Source organism: Bidens hawaiensis, unplaced genomic scaffold (genome assembly GCF_021521415.1).
Source record: "Bidens hawaiensis isolate Kalapana, Puna unplaced genomic scaffold, B.hawaiensis_p1.1 tig00001206_1, whole genome shotgun sequence".
Classification (NCBI taxonomy): Eukaryota; Viridiplantae; Streptophyta; class Magnoliopsida; order Asterales; family Asteraceae; genus Bidens; species Bidens hawaiensis.
Window position 1 is genome coordinate 4,521,166 of NW_027491069.1, and position 12,657 is coordinate 4,533,822.

Below are 12,657 nucleotides of genomic sequence, written 5' to 3' on the forward strand. Positions count from 1 at the left end.
AAAGCACCAGGTGTCCTAAGTACACGTGGCGCGAAGCAATAGGAGGAGGCCAAAAAGGCCCTAATTGGGTCTGAGCCCAATCATTGGAAACCCTAATACTATAAATACCACACCACCTCCACAGTTGGAGGGAGGGCAAGAAATATATTCTGAATCCTTTACTCATTTTCACATTCTTATCTTCTCCTGCAATATCTTATTCTCACACCGGAGGGTTACCCCAAAGAGGACCCCCCCTGTCCCTTTCTGAGGGGTAAGCTCACGGTGCTGTTCGTTTTGTAGGTGGAAGAACTCGTATCTCGGAAAACCATCGGTGATATAGCACACTCATACCCGAGGGACATAGATCGTATACAAAGTAAGTCGATACACGTTTCTTCAGTAAGTTTAGTTGTTGGCTTCAATAAGGGCGATTACAAGTACTCAATTGAACCTGTTGCATAGACGGTTTCTAATCCGGTTGATGAGCCCGGTCGGATTCTATAAACAGCAAATATCAAATTTAAACATATGATATTGAAACTGGCTTTGTGATGTTGATAATTAAATAATTATGGAGTAGTTAATATAGATAATAGAGTCGTGATCGAAACAGGTAACTAAAATGACAGGCCATGTTACTTATATTGAAAATGTTGATATTATCTTTACACGTACACTATTTAAGAAATAGAAAGATTAATAATTACGTGAAGAATATTATTGTTATGTATCTTCTTTTTCAATCAACATTCGGAGAAGCCCCATAGCATTCCTTTATTACAAATTACCAATATGTTTTTTTTTTAAATCACACTCTTGATCGAGCACATCAACATGAGATTCAACAACTTGTTCGACTCTTTTTGTTATTATAAAATAAGGTCAAGTTATTCTACAAAGGAAAACAAAAATAAGAATGTTGAGAAAAATTTATAACCAAAAAAACCCTTAAAAATAGTGAAAAATTAAATAAAAAAAATCATAACTCAAAATTTAATTTAAAAAAAAAACAAAAAATGTAAAAACACAACAATGTTTCCACCGTCTTCCTCGTTCAACAAAAAAAACAATGTTGTGGAAAAAAGATCAATGTGTCTTTTTATTTATCATTGTGTTTTTATTTATTTTCGTCATTGATTGTGCATTTTTCCATTAACATTATGTCTTTTTTCTTAATATTGTGTTATATTATTCAATATTGTGTTATATTTTGTTCGGCCTTGTGTTATATTTTGCGACATATTATATTTTTTTTATTTATCATTGTGTTGTTTGTGCATTTCGGCATTGTGTCTATTCGTTTTTTTTGTGTGTTTTGGAATTGGAATGACTGGGGAAACATTTTTGTTTTTAAAATTTTTTCGGTTTTTATTTATATTTTGAGTTATATATATTTTTTAATTTTATAGAGGTTTTTTGTGTGGTCACGGAATTTTTCTCACACTTTTCATTTTTGTTTCCCTTTGCATTTTAATTTTTCTCTATAAAATAAAGCACTTGTCCATAAAATACAATAGCCCTAAACCATCTATTTATATAAAAACTTTAACTTTCTCACAAAGCATCCTAATTAGACTCAAATTAGGAAATCAAATAATTAACTTAATAAAATCTTATACCTAATTAAAATAGAAAAAAACTCGGTAAATAATTCACCAAGAATTATCTATAACCTGTTTGATCTTTTATCTTTTGAATTCAAGATTAACGTCTTCATTTTCCCCCTAAATCTTGAATTTGACCGTTTCTTCACAACCGTAACATGATCAACATATTCAATCCCTCTTCTGGATCCTATAACTATACTGTTCTTGACCACTGATCATAGAAAAAACAAGCTCGCTACTTCTATTGTTTTCTTCTTCCCTTACTAGGCAAGACAACATTCAAAGCATCATGCTTTGACGAATCTTCTTCCGCCCGCCTACCCGCAAATCTCTACTGAACGGATTCAACCCATCTTTGATCGTAAGTTTACCTCCTTGTCACACTTTTCCTTGATATGCACACACTAATATCAACCACGAACAAACACATTAGCACCCCATTATTCCGACTTTTAGGTCGCCAAACGAATTCCGTAGCTCCCCGCTCTTTCATTTCTTCTGCGACACGCCCGTTAGTTTTTCGCCATAAAAATCAAACTCCCAGCTGCGATTTTCCTCCACGGCTAGAAAGAGTGTCCGACACAATTAAACACGATAAATAAAACCCTAACTACCCGCTACGGCCTAAACAAAAAACTTGCAATTTGTCACACTTAAACAGACAACACACAAACAAAGAACTATGTTTTTCTTTGATCATAACCAAATCACCACCGTCATATTCGTTGGTTCATGCGACCTTCACCCATAACACAATTTCTTTTTATGCATGATCAATGGACCCACCAAATGAATTATTTTGTATAATAATTCCATGCAAAAATTAGAAGCTAACCTGGACTTGTTTCCTCACAATTCAACTCCACGTTCACCACCATCATTAAACAAATGAATAAACACAAAAAGAAAAACAAAGCAAACATGAACCCGGAACACCTCTTTTACATCCCTCGATCACCATCACCAGTTTCACGGCCATTGCAACCCCGCGAGGAGCTGCTCCCCCTTATCGAAAAACGACTCTCAAAATCGCCAACGTCAAGCTCTGATACCAATTGTTGTTGAACAAAAATTATCTCCTTAGGTCTTGAGATGATTAAAGAACTCGTGTTTCGTTAACCGAGCTCTGATACCAATTGTTGCAAATCAGGCCCTTGATCGAACACACCAACACGGATTGAGCAACTTGTTCGATTCTTTTTATTATTATAAAATAAAGCATTTGTCCGTAAAATACAATAACCCTAAACCATCTATTTATACTAAAACTTTTACTTTCTCACCAAGCATCCTAATTAGACTCAAACTTTAACTTTCTCACCAAGCATCCTAATTAGACTCAAACTAGGAAACCCAATATATATCTTGAGGCAGCTAATGGGATTGGAGCTAGTAAATTTCCGAGGCTGAAGTTAGTAAATAATACACCCTATACGAAGTTATACATTGAATGTCATATATACTTAATGTTCATATAATAATTGTATGGCTGTCGTAATGTCAAGGTGGTTTGGTTAATATAGTTCACAATAAAGATAAAGATGTTGATGTGCGTGTTATACAATGTTAAAAGAGTATATAGTTGGATTGTGATCGAAGGTGATGTAAAGATCCTATAGTAGAACTCATAAAGTTGTTGAAAGTTGCATTTTATTTGTAGTAGTTGCCAAATGTTACAAGGGTGTATGAGGATTAATGTATGAATGAAATATGATCACATGTTGTAATAGACCTATTATGTTTCAAATGAAGTCAATGTTGTTATTTAACTCATTTGGTTACAAATAAAGTTCTAAACTATCACATTGTTAATTTGTAAATAGAGTGTTTGAATCAAGAAATTAGATATACGATTAACATGTGTAGTTGGAACTTACTACCAACTTGCATAGTTTGCCAATGTTGAGAATAGAAATGTATGACATGTTGTGCGGGATTAAAATGGCTTGTTCGAAAATATGTCGCTCGAGTTGTAGCGGGAGTATAATATGCCACTTGGCGTATTATATGCCGAACCCTGAAGGATACTTTCAGTTTACTTAAAAGGTAAGAAAAATGCGTTAAAGAAAACTAGGTGGCCGTAAGATATGTCGTCTGATGTAATTACATACACCGGTTGAGGTTGTTTTTCGTGAAATTTTTGATAGTTTGATCCGATTTGTGTAATCTAAATGTGCATGTGTGTTATTGCACATCCATACTATTCGTTTATGTTGTCAATGTCTTAGGAAAGGCTCAAACTGGATAGTGGAAATATCAAGACCTTGGATACGCACAAGCATCACGTTTTACATGCAAGTGTATTCGGTATATGTGTCGATAGATATAGAGTTGTTGATAATCTTGAAATATAGCATCTGGATTTTAATGTTTTGTAAGTATGTGGCAATAACACTTGGATAATGGAATCGAACTTATGACGTTATGATTAAAATCATTTTTTTTGGACCAACGAACTCTTCCAATTAAGATGCATTGCCGAGTCCTTTTCAATGTGATGTAGTGGTAGGAAGTTTGGATGGAGACCCAAGTTTAATTCTTACTTACAACACTTTGGGGGGACATTGGTGGCTCAATGAAGAAAGACTGAGATCTTTGTGATATCCAGTTCAATCCTAAGTGCATACGGGTTTTACCACCAGTGGGCCTTCGGGCGGGTGGGTTTTTCCTGAAACTGGAGATAATTTGGAGGCGCTTAAAGGCTTCGTACGGCTAGGTTGGGCCAGTTGACGGTGACCTTTAGCCATTGGGTCACTCCGTACGAAGTATCTAGACATTCTATGTTTGTTGGCCATTCAAAAAAAAAAGTCGATAAATCACGAATGTTTAAAGAAAATATGAATTTGAATCTTTGAATAATTACCAATAGATAAAAGAAGTCTTTTGAGGCAAAGTGGCTTTTTCTTAAAGAAAAATATGAGTTTTCTAAATATGGAAGCTTACCCACAATATTCACTTAAAATTATAAAGTAACATTTTACGATATGATTCACATCACTTCACAACCCTACGGGTATCTTTGGTATGAGATAATGAAATGAACGAGAAAATGAAGTAGACGATGTAATGAAATGGATAAAGAAATGAAATAGGTCACTATCAATCCATTCTTGTTAATTTGGTTAACATATAGAAATGAAATTATTTATTACTTTCTTATTATTTTTTATTATTTTGTTTAAAATGTAAACCACATGCAAATACTATTTCCGTCGGTTAGAGGAGGGGAAATAACATAATAACAATATAATAATAATAATTGTTATATAATAATAGTTACATCATAATATAAAAAAAATAATAATTGTAATAAAATAATAATTATAATATAATAATAATAGTAATTATCATCATCATCATCATCATCATCACTACTGGTGGTGTTTGTTGAATTTTTTTTCATTTTATTTTTCGAAGGAACGAAAAAAAAACATCTTTTTTTAAAGAATTAAAAATATTATAAATTAGAAGAATTATATTTTTTTGAAATGATTTATTCCATTAATCATAACAATCAAACACTTTATTTTATCAGTTTGAATGGTCAATTCCATTCTATTATCCATTTATTCATATCAACCACTACCTATATATTTAAAACATGTGAATTTGAATGCATGTTAAAATGTATTTACACAATTCATTTAAGTTTGTACACTAACCACTACATAGCGGTGTGTAAACTATATGTTGTAAATATAATTACAAATATCAACACAAATAACATATATAGTAACTTATCAAAAGAAATGCTGTGGCTAATGGACTAGGGAGTATACTATACCTGTGTTATGACATTAGCTTATGTGTAGTGGGGGGACTGAATTACGGGTGATTTTCATTTTAGGATGAAGTGGTGTGTAGCCTAATATTACTTCATCACAACACCACATCAATTTTTTTTCTTTTTTTAAGAAAATAAACAAATAAAACTTCATTACACTAAATAAAAATAAACTAAAATTATAAAAAAAACATTATTATAAAAATATACATATAAAAATAATAACTTATGGCTCGTCTTCGCTTTCTTCGTATTGTTCATCATCTTCGTCTTCGTTTTCAAATGGACGATTCCTCCAAACTTGTTGAACCAAATCCGCCTTAACTCAATTATGCATCTTACGTACTTGATGTGAGCTCATGATGGTTTTGTGTTCGCTGTTCTTTGATTGATTTAGAAAATTCTTCTGGAACACTCAATGGTATATAGTGTTGGCATATTGTTATGCCATCGTCTTCTAAAATCATATTATGTAATATGATATGTGTATACATGGCGTCACTCATATTTGCCATAGACTATACACGACAAGGGTTTTTCACATAATGCCAACGACTTTTAAGAACCCCAAAACACCTTTCAATATCCTTTCGCATAGACTTTTGCTTCCTTTTAAAATATTCTCTTATTTCTTCGAAACGTTTTCACGATGATCGAGTACTCTAGATACATCCCGTCTCCCAGATAGTATCTGTGTTGGTAGTAGGTACCGTTGGCATAAAACGATAAGACCGATATGCTACGCTGATGGAATACTCTAACACGAGCGACGCGTTGAGAACGTTTATGCCGTTGTTGGACCCGACAGAGACAAAGAAGGCCGACCAAACCCAAAGGTCATGTGAACTAATGGCCTGAAGACTAACCGTTGGTACTTCATATGGCCTGTTTAGTAGCCTCTTAACAATTATTAAGAGGCTATCTCTTAATGTCTCATAACCTTTTAATGGTTAAGAGATAGCATTAAGGGCTGTTTAGTAGCCTCTTAATGACCATTAAGAGACTACCACTTAATGGTTCATAACATCTTAATGATTAAGAGATAGCCTTAAGTCTGAATGGTTAAGGTAACCATTAAAATGTAGCCTTTTTACCACCATTCAGACTTAAGATTACCTCTTAACTATTAAGAGGTTATGAACCATTAAGAGGTAGCCTCTTAATGACCATTAAGAGGCTACCAAACAGCCCCTGTTTGAATGATTAAGATGTAACCAGTAAAAGATATCTTTTTAAACATTCAGACTTAAGATTACATTTTAACTATTAAAATGTCATAAGTCATTAAAAGATAGACTTTTAATTACTGTTAAGATGCTACAAAACGGGCATTTAATCTTATATGCATTTGTGCATCAAATATTGAAAGAAAACAACGACCAATTACATTTCCAAACAAAAAAGTTTAACACACATAAAAAGGATTGTACTCATGAATTAGGGAATCTCAATATCGGTCACACATCCAAAACATAAACAAGTAGAAAAAGTACTACTTATGCTTTTTGAGTTATTAACCATGCTTTATGAATTATGAACCATGGTTAAAGTCCCCCACCCACCCCACCATAACTACCATGTCCCAGCGGTTTATATATGGAGAGAAGCCTAGAAACCACAAACACATACAAACCTGCACAACTGAAACTACCATAAAGAACCAACAACCAGCAAAACCTAGAAAACAAAACCTAGAAGACACCGAACAAAACATGGTCGGAGACCAAAACCAACACAACATGTTGGCCGTGCATGTTCCTCCATGGACAACATACATAGACGATCAAGTATTCTCACCCTTCTCTCCACTCAGCCCCAATGCCACCACCATTGAAGACTACGCTTACTTCCTCCGAAACGACGCCGCTTTACGCCGTTATCTAGAAGAAAACCTCGACGGCGACGATGACGTATCTGATACGGACTTTGACATCACATCTGAGGCTTTTGCGTGTGATAGTTTCCGGATGTACGAGTTTAAAGTTATTAAGTGCGCACGTGCTCGGTCACATGACTGGACCGACTGTCCGTACGCTCACCCGGGTGAGAAAGCTCGCCGGCGTGATCCCCGGAAGTATAATTACTCCGGCACTGCCTGCCCCGAGTTCCGTAAAGGAAGCTGTAAAAAAGGTGATGGTTGTGAGTTTGCTCATGGGGTTTTTGAGTGTTGGCTACACCCTTATCGGTACCGTACACAGCCGTGTAAGGACGGGGTTAATTGTCGCCGGAGGGTGTGTTTCTTCGCACACACGCCGGAGCAGCTTCGAGTGTTGAGTCCGAGAACGGAGTCTAACTTTCCGGCGATGTTTTCAACTTCGTCGGAGACTTCCACGCCGCCGTCAGAGTCTCCACCGATGTCTCCGTTAAGTCGGTCAGTTGGGTCGGTGACGGTGAGTGATATGTTATCGTCTCTCCGGCGGTTACAGCTAAGCAAAGCACCCGGGTTATACAGTATGCAAATGGGTCGGGTTGTTTCGTCTCCTAGATCTGGGTTTTACAGCCTGCCGTCGACTCCGACCCGACTCGTGACCCGACCGAGTCTCGGGTTTTCGGAGATCTGGGAGGAACCGGTGATGGAGAGAGTGGAGTCGGGTAGGGATTTGAGGGCGAAGATGTTTGAGAAGCTGAGCAAGGAGAACTCGATGCATCCGGATAGGGTTGACCCGAGTCCGGGAGAAAGTTCAAACCCGGATGTGGAGTGGATCTCGGAGCTTGTGAAGTAAATGGTATCCACAAACACCCTAATACCTTCCAACTTCCAAGTGTTAGTTTTTTTAATAATTATTACGGATTATATGGTTAGTTAATGCCTATCAGTATTTAGTTATGACTTAAGACTTAAGAGGTACAATTAGTTATGGTAAAACTTAAAAAGCCATTTTGTGATTTGGTCCATGTAAATATGGGTATCGTGTGAGGGGGTGAAGTGTATGAAGTATATTTTGTTGGGGGTGAAGTGCAACGTTGGGGGTTACTCTAAGAAAAGAGGGAGGAAATGGGGTGGAATTATTGTTATTGTTATTGTTATTGTTATTGTTTTTATTATTCAATGTGATTTTTATGTTATGCTTATTCTTACTGTTTTTACCTTTTACCATTCAATGTGAGTGTTATGTACTTGTGTTATTGTGATACTAATGTCAACTTGCTAAGTGACTTTTAAGGATAGAAGTTGCGCGTCTTGTATATGCATGACATAATCACAACTAGAAATCTGTTAAAATAAATTCACAGACCCCTCAAATTTCATGGACTGACAATAACCCGAGTGACCGACAAAGTTTGAAACGCTCGAGGTTAGAATCTATCGTGAAGGTTTTGGGATTGAACCACGTTGCTTTAAGACATGTAATTTACCTCCCTAATGTTGGTTGTGGAACTGATCAGTAGGGGACGTCCAATGTGGCGTGTATCATACATTACTTGATAAAGTTGTAAATGCGGGAATAACATAATCTGGGTAAAGGGTCCTTTTTGATGGAAAGGGTGGTCTATGGAGAAGTTTTAAGTTCGAACAATGGTTGCAGCCACTCTAAAGCTCCCTTTGAAAGACCAGTTATAAAGGTACGTGACTTGCATCATGATTAACCATTAACAGTTAACTTAATTTTTCATCCACATAATTTTCTTATGACACTTCTGAAATGATATTGTTCATATATCTTTAAACTTTCTCCAACAGTTTTCACGAACAAAATGGTCTTATTTGTTATCAACTTTGGCTTGTACACTTCACATGCCATAAGTATGTTAAATGACTTGATATCTAAGTAGTTTTAGTGGAAACTAAGATGTTGATCCTTTACAAGCTCGTGTGTATAAAATTATGTTTCCAGTTAACTTTATACTAAGTGTCTTACCTACTTGTGCATTGTGGAGTTTGCATGTGTAGCAAAGACTCCATTGATTAGAATGAGCATTTAGTTAGTGAACAAGAATGTAACAAAGGGTATGATTAGCGAGAAATTATGTGTTAAGAAACCAACTTTGCTAACGCATGAAAGATGGAAAGCACGCGCGCAGAATGAGCCATTTTATATGAAGCGCGCACGTAGAATGGGTCTGCGTATTTTATATATGCCAATGGAAAACACTCCCATGTGTTGATCACTTAAATACGTTTAGATCTTCGTCTTTACTTTACTTTGTTAAGATTTACGTGTCTTAAAAAACAAAATAATTAATGCACATTTCTTTCTATGTTAATGGCCCATTAGCGTGTGCGATAGACTAAAGTAACAATAATGAGTTGATTTATTTATTAAGGGGATAGGGTTTATGTAACCTCGACATTATTTTTTTTACTTTTTTAACTATGTGTAAATTGATGGATTAATTAAAGACATTATTTTTTTTTACTTTTTTAACTATGTGTAAATTGATGGATTAATTAAAGTGGGAATAAGCCATCATCCTTACAAATGCATGAAAAAGATTAATTGCATCTTTAACAAATAAATATGATAACTAAGCAAAGATACAAAAGGCATTTAAAGATCGAGGGTTCAGATATAATATTAATTGGGTTTTGATCAAATACGAATTACTTTTATCGTGAGAAATGTGCAAATAACTAGAGTAATTATGCTAACACTAGAGTGATTACTATTACACTATAATTTTTGAAATAGAGTAGTTATTATTACAATATATTATTTTTTATAATATAATTACTCTAGTTTCAAACTGTAATTACTCTAATTATTTGTATATTTAGTAGGGCAAATATTATAAAAAACCAACATACTTTCTGTTTTTTTTCATAAAAGTCCCTTAATAATTTTTTGCATATAAAAGTACCTGTACATGCTAATTTTGAACATAATCATAAAGAAAAATAATCTAACTTTCTAGTTTTTTGGAGTTGATTATTTTTAATCAATAATACGAAACTAGGACACTCCTTGTTAAGTTGTCACAATTGGTATCACTCTTTGTTTACTTTCGAGTAGAAGTCAACTGGAAACAAAAAAAGAAAATATATATATATATAGTCCATGGAACTTAGTAAGTCAGCATGAGATTTTGTAGACTAACAGCTTAAAATGATAGAAATGTTAGATGAATTAAATCGTGAGAGTGAAATAATATAAAATACCGTTAAAGTAGGTTAAACTGATGTTGTTTTTACTTTACAAGACTAAATGTAAATAGCTAAATACTTAAAAAAAAAAACATTCAAATCATACGGTTTGGTCCGGTTTTTATAAAGCCAGTTTTTGGTATAAACCGTAAATCAAACCAAAACCGTTCATTAAGGTTTGAAATTTTATAAACCGACCGAATGAAATTTAGGAAAAAAAACTGACCACAAAAACAAATCGTTAACCGATTTGGACGGTTTCACGGTTTTAAACCGAAACATGAACACCCCTGACGATAACTAAATCCCTATTAAGTTGGTTACCTTTTTTTCATTACTGTAATCAAAATTAGTATGTACAGTGACTTTTATGTGCAAAAAATTGTTGAGGGACTTTTATGAGAAAAAAAGAAAGTATACTGGTTTTTTATGGTATTTTATTTAGTATGTTAATTTTATTTGTATCGGATTCCACCTCTTGTTAATAAACCTAAATAATTATGATATTTTACTCGGTTTTTAACGTTACTTGTAAAATTTGAATCCTCGTCACTTGGAAAGGGCAAAATTGTATCAAACATCTTCGTACTATTAGGCCCGAAACGAAGGACACACTTTCTCTCTCGAACTTTCTCATCGAACCCGAACAACTTTTTGAACCAAATCATAGCCCCGTGCCGGCTTCATCTTTATCGCTGTCTTCTTTGTCTGAACAAGATTTTGTTGGATTTTACAATTAAGAATGGAGTAACAATACTTCATACGATAACATTGTTTTTATGTGGAAAGGTGGTTTCTTCACAGGAAGCCGGAAACTACGAGACAGGCAAACACCTTTTTACGCTTTTTACGGTCGAAAAGTACTGATACAAGGCGGTCGGCCATTGAATAGTTATGATATTTTAGACAAAATAAATAATAACGTATCACTTAATTAATGATTCTAAATATGGGCTAATTTATTTCACACTCACATTTTCAAAATTTACCCTTTATTGTGTTATAATAATTCTCAGTCGCTATGATCAACAGCTGCCATGACATCGCCCCTCTATCACCAACGGAACCATAGTGTTAAAAATAAGCAAACATTGTATTGTGTGCTCATTGGTCTTGTATATTACTTGGTTGGATTGTTTTGTTATGGTTTTGGGTGTCTTTTATGATTAGAGTTAGATTAAACTTGAGGGGTTGCAGTAGTTATTGCTTGTTGCTTGGATGGTTGATGACTAAACCTGTAGCTACTGGAACTTGAAGAGCTGAGTTGATATTTTGGAACTATAATAGAAATGGTATTAAACTTGACTTCTTTTATTGCAAGTAAAACATGGAGCACTTAAGCAATGCTATTGCTATTAGCTTGAAAGATAAATATGTTGATTTAATTTAAATACAAAGTTTATACATAAGAAGTTCAGAAAAGATGAGTAGATCTCTCAAAAGTAAGAAAATGTATGGCAATTTTGTGTTGAATTATTAAGAGGTCTGACTGATTAAGACGTAGTTTTTGAATCATTCAGCATGTCTTTAAAACTTAACAATTAAGGGCTATGAAACATTATGACTTATTTTTTTAGTGAACCAAATACACTCTATTTAGAGGTAACCTCTTAATGGAATCACTAAGAGACTACCAAACAACACTAAATATTATATTTTATACGATTAGATCTCTCAACTATGTAACTATACATTTTTTTCACAAATGATCAAATTTATTTTATCATTAAAAATAATTGAATTATATGTTCATGAAATTGATATTCTTAGGGTTATGAGCTAGATGCTTTAATTTATTTTATAATTAAAATAAAATAATTATAAATTATTTAACTGAAAACAACTAAGCGATGCTATGATACTGAATTCACAGTAATAATCAAACGGCTCAAGAACGGTTAGTTAATCAAAGACCATATTTGAACTATAGGTTCCAAGAACAGGGTTCTAGACAAAAGTTCTAATAATCCTATTTAAAAATAAAAATAAATATTTGGGTCAAGCCGACTTGATTGACCGGATGCTCCCGCATCATGTTAACAGGAAAGTTGCGAAATGGTTTGTTCTGTCAATGAATCTAGTCGTTTTAAGGGCCCTATTATGATGGATTTTGCTTAAATATGTGTGGATCATATACAACGGAATGGTAAAAGATTACTTTCATATTTGGAATTGGCCCTCAAATGATATTATTTTAGGCC

At 34.1% G+C, this 12,657-nt stretch overlaps 1 pseudogene; it reads left to right on the forward strand.

Moving 5' to 3' along the window:
• Positions 1-7,044: 7,044 nt before the first annotated feature.
• On the forward strand, positions 7,045-8,111 carry LOC143565141 (zinc finger CCCH domain-containing protein 20 pseudogene; annotated as a pseudogene).
• Positions 8,112-12,657: the final 4,546 nt, after the last annotated feature.